General features: G+C 39.2%; 1 pseudogene; it reads right to left on the bottom strand.

The window, feature by feature from the left end:
- Nucleotides 1-8952: 8952 nt before the first annotated feature.
- On the bottom strand, nt 8953-9863 carry LOC132681886 (olfactory receptor 6C2-like; annotated as a pseudogene).
- Between the last annotated feature and the right edge of the window lie 6421 nt (nt 9864-16284).

The following is a 16284-nucleotide window of genomic DNA, read 5'->3' as shown; positions in this document are numbered from 1 at the left end:
ATTATCTTTCTTCATTCAAGTTGTGGTATTTTTGGTTCTTTGTGTTATGAGCAATTTTGGATTGTACTTTTGATATTTTTGATACTTAATTACAATATTCAGAATCCTGTGTAATATATATTTTTCAGCAGCCAGTCTCTGTTGAGGTGAAGCACAAGACCAGGTGAGTGTGTATGTTTGGTCTCTGGCTCAGCCCTGCCAACACCATCCTGAAAAAAGTGGAACTTTCTACCCATGTTGCCTCATGCAGATGGGTGGGGTGGAAGTTCAGCTTCCTTCTCAGCCTTGGTGACACCTTCACACTGAGAGTAGGGCATTGATTCATACTGTCTTTTTGTCAGTGGGAGTATATACTTAAACCAGGCCCTGCTACCATCAGGGAGAGGCAAGCACAGATCTGACTCACACTACTGTTGCTGCAGGGTCGGGCTTCCCAGTTTCATGCTCATCTTTGCTGGCCAGGGGAAGTCTGGCCAGAGGGGCCAACTAGTCCATCTCATACCACTTCATCCCACATCATTGATGGTAGGTAGAGGTGGAGGGTCAGCTCCCCACTGGGTCTTGCTCACACAGAGAAAGGGGCAGTGGAGTATCCTCTACCTCTACCTCACACAACATCATTCTGTCTTGTTAATGCCAGATGGGAGTGGAGGCTCAGCTCCACACTGGCCCCGCTTACACTGTAGGGGACAGGAGTGTTGAATAGACCAGGTTTGCACTGAGTCATTTGGTCTTATTGCCCTTAGGTGGGTGTGGAGTTTCAGTTCCCAATTAGACCTCAATGACTGCAAGGATGGAAGAAAGTAGAGTGTAGCCTCAAATAACACCACCTCCAGGTGGGAGTGGAGGCTGGCTCACCACCTACCTGATGATACTACTCTGCAGAAGGATTGGAAGCATTGCCTATTTCCATGGGATGAGAATGAAAGATTAGCTTCCCACTCAGCCCACTGACAGCACCCTGCCTGGGAAATCAGAGTGAGCTGCTTTCATTGTGTAGGGGATGGACCACCTGCTCCTCTCTTGGCTCTGATGACAGTAGGTGATGGAGGAATTAGAGAGCCACCTGCGACAGTCAGCTATCTTCTCAGGCCTGGCATCATTGCTAGGTAGAGGAAATCACTGCAATACCACTTATGCAGGGTGGGAACGTGGAGTTGAAGATCAGCTCCCTGTCTGGTTCCTCTGAAGCTGCAGAGGTTGAAGTGTGTTTTTGTTTGGCTGGAGTAGGGCAGCTATTCCCCAAGGGTTCTCCATTGTTAGGCCACCTTTTTCCTGGTCCTTTGGTTAGGAGAAACAGCCTTTTTGAGGAATTTTTATATTTTTATGCTTGTTGGTGGTTCTGGATTGAAAGCTTCTGAATTTCCCTGTGTGGGATATACAAGAGGTGATAGAATACCCAGAGGTTTCACTGTCGTGGTGTTTCTCAATTCTTGAGGTCCCTAGGTAGTCTTCCTTCTTCTTTCACGTTTCACAGTCTTCTTATGCTTGCTTGTTGTGTTCTCTGAAGGTTTTTTTAGTTGTAAGATCTGTGAAGAATGCTTCTACTCCATCTTTGCTGGAACTAGAAGTAATCTTTAGTTTTTTTCTTAATGTGTATTTATTTTTGAGAGAGAGAGAGAGAGAGCCAGCAGGGGAGGGGCAGAGAGAGGGAGACACCGAATCGAAGCAGGCTCCAAGCTCTGAGCTGTCAGCACAGAGCTCGATGCGGGGCTCAAACTCATGAGCAGAGAGATCATGACCTGAGCCAAAGTCAGTCATTTAACCAACTGAGCCACCCAGGCACCCCAATCTTTAGGTTTTAAGGATACTTCATGCACTATAGATTCTAAGGTGACAATTTATTTATTTCTTTATTTTTGTGTATGTATGTATGCATGTATGTATTTATTTATTTACCTATGTTGAGGTATAATTGACATACAAAAATGCTATATGTATGTAATCATCTTGATGAGTCTGAAGTATACACTTGTGAAAATGTCATGATAAACAATGCCATGAACTTTACTATCATCTCTAAAAGTACCCTTTTTCCCTGTTTTTTTTCCTTCCTGTGTGCTGAGAATATTTAACATAAGATCTACTGTCTTAACAAATTTTTCAGTATTATTAACTAGAGGTATTGTACTCTATAGTAGATCTCTAGGACTTATTTATCTTCCATACCTGAAACCATGTACCCTTTGATGAATACTCCCCCAATTCTCCCTCTCCTAGCCCCTGCCAACTAGCATTCTACTCTCTGTGTCTATGAATTCAGTGTCTTCAGATTCCACATAAAAGTGAGATCAAACAGTATTTGTCTTTCTCTGTGTGACTTATCATATATTTATATAAATACACTTATCAATACCAAAATCAATCATCATTTATTACAGCATTACTTCATTGTAACTGCATAAGCACATTATTTTCAGGAGGAATTAGCATTTTCCAGCTTAAAGAACTATTCTCTTTCATATCCAATTTAGAAAGGTAAATATTAACATCCACAAAAACTCTTGTTGGAAGCTTGTCAAGGCACAATGCTAGAAAATTCCTAAATTTTATAATCATACCAAACATATCTGTCCTAGAAAAATTTGCTGAACACATTTCTTGGCTCTACGGTGCATAAATATGGTCTCTGATACTCAGCTCAAGTTGAAGATCTTTCCATAAGTTGCTGTACCAAATGTTGAAGTGGTTTAATTTCCATCTGAACTTTTTTTTTCTGCCAGAAATACATCGTTTATTAATGCTTATAATCTGGGCCTTCAGGCTTTTTTCTTTCATTTTTATTCCTTGGCTTTTAAAATAAACTTTATCTGTCCAGTAAATTTAATTATGACATATAGAAGAAAAATGCTGAAAATGTAGTTAATTATTGCAAAGTGGACTTGTCTGTGTAATCACCACCTAGATAAAGAAACAGAACTTACTAACATCCTGAAAGTTTCCCCTTTACCTAAACAAAACACTCCCTCTTTTCCCCAAAGTTAACCCATATCCTGACTTCTAACACCATTGATTAATCTTGCCCGTTTTAAGCATTTTACAAATGGATATCTTATGATATGCATTCTTTCATGTTTGGTTTCTTTCACTCAGCATTGTATTTGTGAGATTTATACATGTTTTTGCATGTGGCAGTAAGGTGTTTATTTTCATTGCTATAGAGTACTCCATTGTATGGATATACTTCATCCACATGTGTATTAACCATTTGGATATCCTCTTTTGTGAAGAGCTGTTCAAATGTGTTGCCTGTTGTGTTAAAGTCATCTGTCTTCTTACTGATTTGTAAGCATTTAAAATATATTGTCTATGCGACCTTTGTAAGTTGTGTATTTTGCCTATATTTTCTCACTCTCTGCATTGCTTTTTTACTCTCTAGTGTTTCTTGACAAATGAACTTCATCAGGTTATAAACTGATGTAATGGTAAAGTAGTCCAACTTACTAGACTTTTCTTTTATAATTAGTGCTCTTTGTTTTCAACTTAAAAAATATTCTTTATCCCAAGATCATGGAGATATTCTTCTAGTTCTCACCTAGAAGCTTTCCTATTTTTTTTCACATTTTTTACATTCAAGGTTATTTATTAAGGAGACTGCATGGTAGAGTTGTAATTAGTTAATTACCATACTCTGTTTTCCAGAGATATAGTCATCCATATCAAAGCAGCAGGTGAGTATGTACTTGACAAGAAGCATATCTTAGAAGGAAATAAATCTGTGTATACAACTTCAGAAATTATTTCTTTTCTAAAAACAGCTTTATTGAAGTATAATTGGTATATAAGTGCACATATTTAATGTATACAATTTGATGTGTTTGGACTTAGGCATATCCCTATGAAACTAATACCACAACCAAGGTAAAAAACATATACATCATTTCCAAAAGTTTCCTTACATCCCTTTGGTTTTTTGAAAAATGTGTTAAGTGCTCACTTAACAGGAGATCTACCCACTTAACAAATTTTTAAGTGCATAATACAGTATTGTTAAGTATAGGCATTACATTGTATAGTAGATCTCTAGAGCTTATTCATTTTCATAAATTAAAATTCATACCCATTGAAGAACAACTCCCATTTCTCCACCCCCTAAACTCTGATATGCACCTTCAGTTCTCTACTTCTATGAGTTTGATTATTTGAGATACCTCACATAAGTGAGATTACACAGTATTTGTCCTTCTGTGACTGGCTTATTTCACTTAGGTAATATCCTCCAAGTTCATCCACGTTGTTCCATTTGGCAGGATTTCCTTATTTTTAAAGGCTAACTAGTATATTATTGTATGTATATAACACATTTTCTTTAACCATTCATCATTAATGAACATTCAGGTTTTTTCGTATCCTGCCTATGGTGAATAAGGCTGTAATGAACATGGAAGTGCAGAGATCTTGTTTCTAATGCTTTGGATAAATAGCCAGAAGTGGGATTTCTAAGTTATATGGTAATTCTATTTTTAATGTTTTGAGGAACCTCAAAAAATACTATTCTTTATAGTGGCTGCACCAATTTACCTTCCCACCAACAGTGTACAGGAGTTCCAATTTCTCCACATTCTTACCAACACTTTTGTTCTTTTTCATAATAGTCATCCTACCAACTGTGAGCTGATATCTCATTGTGATTTTGATTTGCATTTCCTTGATTATTGGTGATGTTGTAATACCTTTTCTTGATTATTTCTGTTATTTTCCTTGATTATTGGCAATGTTGTAACACCTTATCTTATACCTGTTGGCTATTGGTATGTCTTTTTTGGAGGTATGTATGTTTAGTCCCTTTGCCCACTTTTGAAAAGATTTATTATTATTATTATTATTATTATTATTATTATTAATTAAACTCTATGTCCAGTATGGGGCTTGAACTCATGACCCTGAGATCAGGAGTCACATGTTCCATCTGTGAATGTGTTTTTTGGAAGAGATTAACAATTAAATTGGTAGACTTTGAGTAAAGCAAATTACCTTTCATAATGTGGGTGAATTTCATCCAGCCAGTTGAAGGCCTTCATAGAACAAAGACTGACCTCCCTGAGCAAGAAGGAATTCTACTAGCAGACTGCCTTTGGACTTGAATTGCAACTCTACCCTTAGTCTCTGGCTTGCTGGCCAACCTTCAGATTTTGGACTTACCATACCTCCACAATTGCATGAGCCAATTACTTAAAATAAATGTCTATTTATACACATCCTATTGTTTCTGTTTCTCTGGAGAACCTAATACACATGATATGGAAAACAGTCCCTGGTATGACATCCAATAATTTCCACCTCCTGGTGTCCATGCCTTTGTGTAATTCCCTCCCTTTGAGTACAGATAAAATCATTTACTTGATTCTAACCAATAGAATGTGAAAAATATAGTGGGACTGTAACTTCTTTGATTTGGTTGTGTTATATGACAATGGTAATGTGATGCCACTCCCATGATTATGTTACATCATATAAGACTCCATCTTAGCAGGCTGAAGCAAAATTCTTTTCCTGCTGGCCTTTAAGAAGCAAGTTGTTGTGACGTGAACTGCTTATGGAGTGGGTCACATGGCAGGGAACTGCAGGTAGTCTCCAGGGGCTGAGAGCCTCAGTCAGTAGCAGCAAGGAACTGAATTCTGCTGATAACCATAGGTACATGGAAGAGAACTGTAATCTCCAGGAAAGAGGGCAGCCTGGCTGATGCCTTGATTATAGCCTTATGAGACTTTGAACAGAAGACCTAGCTAAGCTGTGTTCAGACTTCTGACCCATAGAAACTGTGAGATAATAAATGTGTCCTGTTTTAGGTCACCTGGGTGGCTCAATCAGTTGAGCATCTGACTCTTGATTTTGGCTCAGGTCATGATTTCACCATTTCATGGGTTTGAGCTGTGCATTGGCCTCTGTGATGACAGCCTAGAGCCTGTTTGGGATTCTTCCTCTCTCTCTACCCCTCTCCCACTCATGCTTGATCTCTCACTCTCAAAATAAATAAATAAGTAAACTTAAAAAAAGTGTGCTGTTTTAACTTATAAAAATTGTGGTAATTTGTTATGCAACAAGAGAAAAATTAATATGGATGGCTATTGCTAAGTGCTATTGGCATTTTAGAAGAAGATAATAAAAAGCTGAGCATGATTAATAAGTGTTCAAAAAGCCTGAAGACCTGTCTGGTAGCTTGCATAGAGGCTCCCATCTCTTATAGTGAGAGTGCAAGGAATATTAAAGATCAAGCCTTCAGTAGCTGGAAAATATGCCATGTAGAGCATATGTTGGGTTCAGTGTGAGAATCATAACAAAGGTTTGTGGGGTTCTGAGAGACAAGGCTAAACCATCTTCACTGGAGAGTTACACATTTTTTGAAAAAAACTCCTGGTGTGCTAATTGACCTTTCTAGGTGCAGAGCATATGACCATGGGATAGCAAGTGGTCGTGCTTCTGGAATTACCAATCAAGAACTGAGTTTGGACAGACCAACCGTGTTATAATATTGAGCAGGCCTGACAGCAGTACATCATAAGATGCAAGTGGTACATCTGGGATTGAGCAAAAGTTTCTTGTACACAAAGGGAGCAGGGAGGACTATGTGGTGCCCATGTGATACACTTAACTGTCATTAATTAGAAAAGGCCACATAATCATATGGCAGGAATATGAAAGGATTCCTCTCTTTCCTTTAACTTATTTCATTCCACATGTGTTTTCACCATTTGAAGTACCTAATAAGTGTTATGAACTTTAAATATATACTTTCTTACTTCCATAACAATCTTGAATTATGTGTTCTTTCCTCCACCTTACTGCTGACATGGATAAGATCTAGTTTAATTATGTCTTAGAGAGAATCACTAATCACTAATACCACAGAGCTAAGACTTGTGTGTCTGTACTGGGTGGAGAAGAGTCTTGGATAGGATGTGGAAAGATGAATTGTGTGTGGCAAGATAACTTTTGAGATAATGAATTAAGGGTTTTATAACTTTTATTTCTGAAAGCCTGAACCTACTGAGAATATAGTACAAAGATTAAAAAAAGACTAAATAGATTTTGTGGGTACTCCACATAGAAGGCAGCCTATGCATTCCTCCCTGGCGGCTACAACTCAATGGGATTCACTACATGGTACTAGATCCTAGGCCTAAGATTCCTAGGCCCTTTCTTTCCCAAAGATTTCCAGTTACAAGCATGGCATGGAAACAGAAGAGCTAGTGAACATGAAAGGACATGCAGGTGGGGCCAGTGGATATTTTCTTGGTTATTGCCTAGAAGAGCTTCTCCATGGCCTTGGTAAGACCAAGGACCTTTGTATTACCTGGGTTGGGGTTAGGGGGACAATGGCTGAGGCTATCTTCAGCTCAATGGAAGAGGTGCATGGAGTAAAATTCAACTCCATTCAAAATAGTGTTGGTAAGTAAAAGTAGACACAATCTTTGACTTTATGGAGTTTAGTGTTTAGTGAAAGAGAGGGCCTAGTGTCTAGAGCAGTAGAGATCAATTAATAAAATAATAACAACAAATATGTCATATGGTTAGGGGGTTATTCATTCTCAAAGTTTGGTGAAAAAGATAAGAAAAATCATTATCTTCAGCTATACCCTTTGTTTTTATCTATCCTTAGCAAACTAAATATGTCCTTTAATTACTCTTTTAGCTTGCTAATCTCATTTAATAATCAAGCTTTGCTTAGCCCACTGCTCAGAATTCCCACAAGTCTTTCTTTCTCATTTTATTTTAAAAAGCATTTTCTGTATCCAGTGATTTCCAGTGGACAGAGTGTGAGTAGGATTGAGGGAATGAAGATTCATTTCCCCTCATGTAATTTTTAGTATAAGAAAAGACTCATTAATTCTTTACCTCTGGCATCAAGACTGCTGATCCATATACCAGTTCCTTAGTCTTCTAAATCAGCTTGGAATATCCCTCTACTCCTAAGTATCCCTGGAATTTCTTGCCTGTTTTCTAGCTACCTTACTCCCTACTTTGTCCCTTCCTGACATTGAAAGGGATGAGGAAAGTTAGAAGATGTGTCTGAATTGGTGGTAGTAAAAGCCTAGTTGCAACTTGGACTTTCTGATTCCTGGTACAGCGTATGTCTTCCTAGAGCATCAGATGAACAGTAGAAAATTATGATGAAAGAAAGGGGTAGTGGGGAAGAGGCACCAACTTGAAACGCCAAAACTGGGCACTTAAAATTTATTCTTTATTCATTGGTTAATTTTGTAAGCTTTTGTGTTTGAGATTGGATTGTTTTTGAATGTAAAAAAAAATCATTACAGTGAATAACTTGGATAACAGAATAGAATGCAAGTTTAAGCTGTCACTTACATTTTATCTGTCCCATTAATCTTTTTAAGCCTGTTAAGATGACATTCCAAAAAGGAAAACAAATGCACACAGACATACACAGAGACACACAGATGATAAGAATATGAAATTCTATTTTGAAAAAAGGCTGGGTTTTTATAAAAAGTTGTACAACTTTTAAGCAAATGGTTTTAGAGGAAAATTTTAGCCTACATTTATATCTCCCTGAAAAGTGAGAGAGACAGAGTAATGAGTATTATCCAATAGAGTGATAGCAGGGTCATTCCTTTAGACCTAGATTCTCATCACTGATGTTCCTAAGAAATTAGGCACTCAGATCAGGACATAGCAGTACAAGAGGGGTAGCTGAGCACTCATATGATAGTAATTGATGCTGTCAAATTTCTTAGTCCTATAAGTAAAAGCAGGTGTATTGTTATAAATATTTACTGCAGAATTATTCCCATGTGTTTCTCAGAATAGATTGAACTAAAAAATTAATGTGTGTATCAATAGTGGGCACTAGGTGTAGCAGAATGGGGCTGTATATATATAACTATGAACAATATACAATTAGGGAAAAATAAAACAGAGGTCAAGAATTCTTCTATAATTTGTCATTCTGTCCTCACTAGTCCTTTAGTTATTTGAGATAGATGTAACCTTTCAGATCATGTCTTTGAAAGCTTGTACTACTTGCTTGTTCCTCAGAGTAGAAATGAAGGGATTCATCACTGGGGCAATGGAGGTGGTAAGCACTGACACCACCTTATTAATAGCAACCCCTTCTTTTGCATGAGGTTTGATATAGATAAAGATGCATCTTCCATAAGTAATAGAAACCACAATTATATGGGGAGAACAAGTAGAAAAAGCCTTTTTCCTTTGCTGGGCAGAAGGGAATCTGAGAATGGTCCTGATGATGTATGTGTAGGACAGAATTACACACACCAAGGTGAAAATGAGTGTCAGCACAGCCAGGACCAAGACAAATTGCTCTATAAACTCTGTGTCTGAGCAGGTAATCTTCAGGATGGAAGTAGCATCACAGCCAAAGTGATATATGACATTGGAGTCACAAAACTTGAGCTCAAGCCCATGCCAAATGGTGGGATGACAATGATCAGAGCAATGATGCAGGTTCCAATCAGGAACTTGATGCAGACCCTGTTATTCATGAAGGTTATGTAATGCAGGGGTTTGCAGATGGCAACATAGTGGTCATAGGACATGGTTGTCAGGAGAAAAAACTCAGTTACACCCAAGACAGTAACAAAAAATAATTGAGTGGCACATGCACTGTAGGTAACGTTATTGTCCCCAGATGCCATTGTGTAGAGGAATCTGGGAATGCAAACAGTTGTAAATGACACTTCCAAGATGGAGAAATTCCAGAGGAAAAAATACATGGGACTTTTAAGGTGGGAATCCACCAAGGTGAGAGTGATGATGGTCAGATTCCCTACAACACTTAACAAGTAAATTAGAAACAAAAAAATAAAAAGCAGAATCTGTAGATTTGGGTCATCTGTTAGTCCCACCAGGATGAATGTTGTTATTGCTGTATAATTTTTCATCACGGATTCCTGACTATGGCTTGGTCTGTATATGAAAATAAGAGAGAAATTAGATCAGAGAGAGAGACTGTCAGCACAAGTTAGCAGTGGGTTGAGTTGAAAATGTTAGCTGAGCCAGGATTTTATTTTATGTGCCACCTGTTAATGAAGATATGCTTGTCATCTTAGTTCCATGTGAGGAAAACAGGGTTGACTGGTTAAAGTTCTGAAGTTAAATCTTTCAGCCTCTGCTTTCTACTCACTGTAGTAATCCAAATTCTCATCTAAAGTATTTTATGCCTTTCTGCTCTCTTCTCTTTCTAAACTACACAAAAACACTCTTGCAAGTCCATTCTAGAGATAGAACCAGAATGATCTTTTAAAATAATACATGGGGCACCTGGGTGGCTCAGTCTGTTTAAGTGTCCAACTCTTGATTTTGGTTCAGGTCATGATCTCAAGGTTCGTGGGATTGAGTCCTGCTTTGGGCTCTGGGCTGACAGCCAGCATGGAGCCTACCTGGGATTCTCTCTTTCCTCCCTCCCCCAACCCCCTCTCAAAATAAGCAAGTAGACATTAAAGAATTAAAACAATACATGAGGTGTACTTGGCTGGCTCAACCAGTAGAGCATGTGACTCTTGATCTTGGAGTCATGAGTTCAAGCCCCACATTGGACATAGAGCTTTCTTAAAGACAAAATGCATGAGATCCCCTTCTGTGTTTAAAGCCACTCAATAGGGTTCTGTTTCCTGTGGGATGAAATTCAAACTCCTTACTTTGGTTTATATGGTCCTTCATGATCTCATGGCTGTGTAATTCTAATTCATCTCTTGCTTATCCAGCTGTACTAGTCTTCTTCAGTTTCCTGAAGATGTCAAGTTTTTCCCATCCCAGGGCTTTTGCAACGGTTTCTCTCTTCTTGAAATGCTCTGAATGCATTCTTGAATGGCTGGATTTTATTTTTCAGGTGCCAGCTTAAATATAACCCCTTCAAAGATGCCTTCCTAATGAAGCAACAGAAAGACAAATAAAGAAACTGATCCCATTCACAATTGCACCAAGAAGCATAAAATACCTAGGATTAAATCTAACCAAAGATGTAAAAGATCTGTATGCTGAAAACTATAGAAAGCTTATGAAGGTAATTGAAGAAGATATAAAGAAATGGAAAGACATTCCCTGCTCATGGATTGGAAGAATAAATATTGTCAAAATGTCAATACTACCCAAAGCTATCTACACATTCAGTGCAATCCCAATCAAAATTGCACCAACATTCTTCTCGAAACTAGAACAAGCAATCCTAAAATTCATATGGAACCACAAAAGGCCCCGAATAGCCAAAGTAATTTTGAAGAAGAAGACCAAAGCAGGAGGCATCACAATCCCAGACTTTAGCCTCTATTACAAAGCTGTCATCATCAAGACAGCATGGTATTGGCACAAAAACAGACACATAGACCAATGGAATAGAATAGAAACCCCAGAACTAGACCCACAAACGTATGGCCAACTCATCTTTGACAAAGCAGGAAAGAACATCCAATGGAAAAAGACAGTCTCTAACAAATGGTGCTGGGAGAACTGGACAGCAACATGCAGAAGGTTGAAACTAGACCACTTTCTCACACCATTCACAAAAATAAACTCAAAATGGATAAAGGACCTGAATGTGAGACAGGAAACCATCAAAACCCTAGAGGAGAAAGCAGGAAAAGACCTCTCTGACCTAAGCCTTAGCAATCTCTTACTCAACACATCCCCAAAGACAAGGGAATTAAAAGCAAAAATGAATTACTGGGACCTTATGAAGATAAAAAGCTTCTGCACAGCAAAGGAAACAATCTACAAAACTAAAAGGCAACCAACGGAATGGGAAAAGATATTTGCAAATGACATATCAGACAAAGGGCTAGTATCCCTAGCCCTTTAAAATCTATAAAGAGCTCACCAAACTCCACACCCAAAAACAAATAACCCAGTGAAGAAATGGGCAGAAAATATGAATAGACACTTCTCTAAAGAAGACATCCAGATGGCCAACAGGCACATGAAAAGATGTTCAACGTCGCTCCTTATCAGGGAAATACAAATCAAAACCACACTCAGATATCACCTCACGCCAGTCAGAGTGGCCAAAATGAACAAATCAGGAGACTATAGATGCTGGAGAGGATGTGGAGAAACAGGAACCCTCTTGCACTGTTGGTGGGAATGCAAATTGGTGCAGCCACTCTGGAAAACAGTGTGGAGGTTCCTCAAAAAATTAAAAATAGACCTACCCTATGACCCAGCAATAGCACTGCTAGGAATTTACCCAAGGGATACAGGAGTACTGATGCATAGGGGCACTTGTACCCCAATGTTTATAGCAGCACTCTCAACAATAGCCAAATTATGGAAAGAGCCTAAATGTCCATCAACTGATGAATGGATAAAGAAATTGTGGTTTATATACACAATGGAGTACTACATGGCAATGAGAAAGAACGAAATATGGCCCTTTTGTAGCAACGTGGATGGAACTGGAGAGTGTGATGCTAAGTGAAATAAGCCATACAGAGAAAGACAGATACCATATGTTTTCACTCTTATGTGGATCCTGAGAAACTTAACAGAAGTCCATGGGGGAGGGGAAGGAAAAAAAAAAAAAGAGTTTAGAGTGGAAGAGAGCCAAAGCGTAAGAGACTCTTAAAAACTGAGAACATACTGAGGATTGATGGGGGGTGGGAGGGAGGGGAGGGTGGGTGATGGGTATTGAGGAGGGCACCTGTTGGGATGAGCACTGGGTGTTGTATGGAAACCAATTTGACAATAAATTTCATATATTGAAAAAAAAAAGACGCCTTCCTGTGAAATTCTATTTATATTCTGTCCCCACTGCTAAAACAAAAGATATGTTTATTTAATTTAGAGTATAATTAAAGTATAATTGGTAATTTTAGATTCTTTTACTTTTTATCCCTATCCCCTAATTGACGGCAAGTTCCATGAGAACACAGACCATATCTATTTTGTAAACCACTGTAGATCCAGGACTAGAGCTTTGCCTGGAACATAGCAGATAATCAGCAAGTTTTTATTGGATGGATGAGACCAGGCATTTTGTCCTTGACATTGATTGATTAATTATGCTTAAAGTGTAATCTAAAGTTTACATCACCAATCTATTTACATTTTAGGATTTAAATATTCAATTAAGGACCTCAATGTATTGAGGCAACTTTAGGCATCAGGAAGATAAATGGTCACTTTTTTTCATAATCGCCCATAATTACACCAGGCTATTTCATCTGTACCTAAGAGTAAATAATTAATCTTTTTTTTTTAAATGAAATTTATTGTCAAATTGGTTTCCATACAACACCCAGTGCTCGTCCAAACAGGTGCCCTCCTCAATACCCATCACCCACCCCCCCATCAACCTTCAGTTTGTTCTCAGGTTTTAAGAGTCTCTTATGGTATGGCTCCCTCCCTCTCTTAACTTTTTTCTTTCCCTTCCCCCATGGTCTTCTGTTAAGTTTCTCAGGATCCACATATGAGTGAAAACATATGGTATCTGTCTTTCTCTGTATGACTTATTTCACTTAACACTTTCCAGTTCCATCTGCATTGCTACAAAAGGCCATATTTCATTCCTTCTCATTGCCACGTAGTATTCCATTGTGTACATAAACATTGTGTACTTTGTGGTCCTTGCAACATTTCACTCACAGAATCCCCGTTAGGATCTCTTATAGGGCTGGTTTAGTGGTGATGAATTCCTTCAGTTTTTGTTTGTTTGGGAAGACCTTTGTCTCTCCTATTCTGAATGACAGACTTGCTGGATAAAGGATTCTCAGCTGCATATTTTTTCCGTTCATCACATTGAAGATTTCCTGCCATTCCTTTCTGGCCTGCCAACTTTCAGTAGATAGGTCTGTCACTAGTCTTATCGGTCTCCCTTTATATGTTACAGCATGTTTATCCCTAGCTGCTTTCAGAATTTTCTCTTTATCCTTGTATGTTGCCAGTTTCACTATGATATGTCGTGCAAAAGATCAATTCAAGTTACGTCTGAAGGAAGTTCTCTGTGCCTCTTGGATTTCAATGCATTTTTCCTTCCCCAGATCAGGGAAGTTCTCAGCTATGATTTCTTCAAGTACACCTTCATCCCCTTTCTCTCTCTCTTCCTCTTCTGGAATTCCTATTGTACGGATATTGTTCCTTTTGATTGCATCACTTAGTTCTCCAATGCTCCCCTCATACTCCTGGATTTTTTTTTATCTCTCTTTTTCTCAGCTTTCTCTTTTTCCATAATTTTATCTTCTAATTCACCTATTCTCTCCTCTGCCTCTTCAATCCGAACTGTGGTCAACTCCATTTTATTTTGCACCTCATTTATAGCATTTTTTAGCTCCTCATGGCTGTTTCTTAGTCCCTTGATCTCTGTAGCAATAGATACTCTGTTGTCCTCTATACTTTTTTCAAGCCCAGCGATTAATTTTGTGACTATTATTCTAAATTCTTCTTCTGTTATATTGCTTAAATCATTTTTGACTAATTCGTTAGCTGTCGCTAATTCCTGGAGTTTCTTTTGAGGAGAATTCTTCCATTTTGTCATTTTGGGTAGTCCCTGAGGTGGCTCCAATCTGCAGAACACTTCCCCTGTACTGCACAGTAACTTGCTTTGGTGGGCAGGCTGCAGTCAGACCTGATGTCTGTCCCCAGCCCACCGCTGGGGCCACAGTCAGACTGGTGTGTACCTTATCTTCCCCTCTCCCAGGGGCAGGACTCACTGTGGAGTGGTGTGGCCCCTGTCTGGGCTACTTCCACACTGCCAGGCTTGTGGTGCTGCTTTGATGGGATCTGGCATATTAGGCAGGGTGGATCCACAAAGTGCACAGAGGTGGGAGGGTCAGGCTTAGCTTGCTTTGCCATCAGTGGTCCCCTGTGGGAGGGGCCCTGCAGCACCGGGAGGGAGGCAGACCCATTGGAGGGATGGATCTACAGAAGCACAGCGTTGGGTGTTTGCGTGGTGTAAGCAAGTTCGTTCAGGGGAACTGGTTCCCTTTTGGATTTCGGCTGGGGAGTGGGAGAGGGAGATGGTGCTGGCCAGCGCCTTTTTTCCCCACCAAGCTGAGCTCTGTGTTCCTGGGCTCAGCAACTCTCCCTCCTGGTGTCCTCTCGCCCTCCCCACTCTCCGAGAGCAGAGCTGTTCACTTTTAACATTCTAGATGTTAAGTCCCCCTGGCTGTCAGAACTCACACAGTCCAGCCTCTCCGCTTTTGCAAGCCAGACTCGGGGATTCTGGCTTGCTGGGCGGGCTGCCCCTCCACTGCCTGGGCTCCCTCCTGCCGTGTAGCATGGCGTGTAGCACACACTGCCTCTCTGCCCTTCCTACCCTCTTCTGTGGGCCTCTCATCTACGCTTGGCTCCAGAGTGTCCGTTCTGCTAGTCTTCTGGTGGTTTTCTGGGTTATTTAGGCAGATGTGAGTGGAATCTAAGCTATCAGCAGGAGGAGGTGAGCCCAGCATCCTCCTATGCCGCCACCTTCCTGCTCTCAGTGCTTGTAATCTCCAGTCATCTAGATTTAAACTCTACAAGTGACTTAGACTTTTCTTTCCTCTCACTTCATATTAATCAATCAGTAAATATCATTAATTATTTCTAATTTTTATATCTGCCTTAACATTTTGCTTAGGGATTTTGCTGAGGTAGAAAGATTTACCCAAATGTTTTGAAACATATTCTCATTAATTTGTTTAATACAGGTTTTGTTGTTGTTGTTGATGATGATGTAAGAAATGCTCTGTGCTTAATTTTTTGCCTTTTTAGTTCTTTTTCTGGGTGTAAAGAGAGTTCTGTCTCTTCACAGGGCCTGCCAGAATGGATAACAGTATTGTGTTCTGGTCATTTATGGACTCTGGATCCAGATTACCTAGGTTCAGAGCTCAGCCTTTTTTTTTTATTGTTTTTTAAAAAAATGTTTATTTTTGAGAGAGAGAGGGCATGAGTGGAGGAGGAGCAGAGAAAGAGGGGGACAGAGGATCCAAAGTGGGCTCTGTGCTGACAGCAGAGAGCCTAATGTGGGCTTAAACTCACAAACTGTTAGATCATGACCTGAGTTGAAGCTACCTAGGTGCCCCCAGATCTCAGCTTTTCTATCTATTAGTTGTGTGTTTTAGGGTCTGTTTCTGAGTTCCCTTATTTGCATTACAAGAATGATAATGGTGGTTTGTAATAATAATAATAATAATAATAATAATAATACTATATTGATGATAATAAGATATAGTATATGAGTTTTAATAGATTCTGTTATTACTGTACATATTTCTTAGAATTATGCCTGACACATAGTAAATAGCAGAAATGCAATAACAATTTCACTTGACTACAGGGAGCTCCCTTCTGTATTCAAAGTACACATGATCTGTGTACTTCAATATATGTTGGCTT

Source organism: Panthera onca, chromosome B4 (genome assembly GCF_046562875.1).
Source record: "Panthera onca isolate mPanOnc1 chromosome B4, mPanOnc1 haplotype 2, whole genome shotgun sequence".
Classification (NCBI taxonomy): Eukaryota; Metazoa; Chordata; class Mammalia; order Carnivora; family Felidae; genus Panthera; species Panthera onca.
Note: the sequence above shows the minus strand (reverse complement) of the source record. Positions and strands in the feature narration are given on the sequence as shown.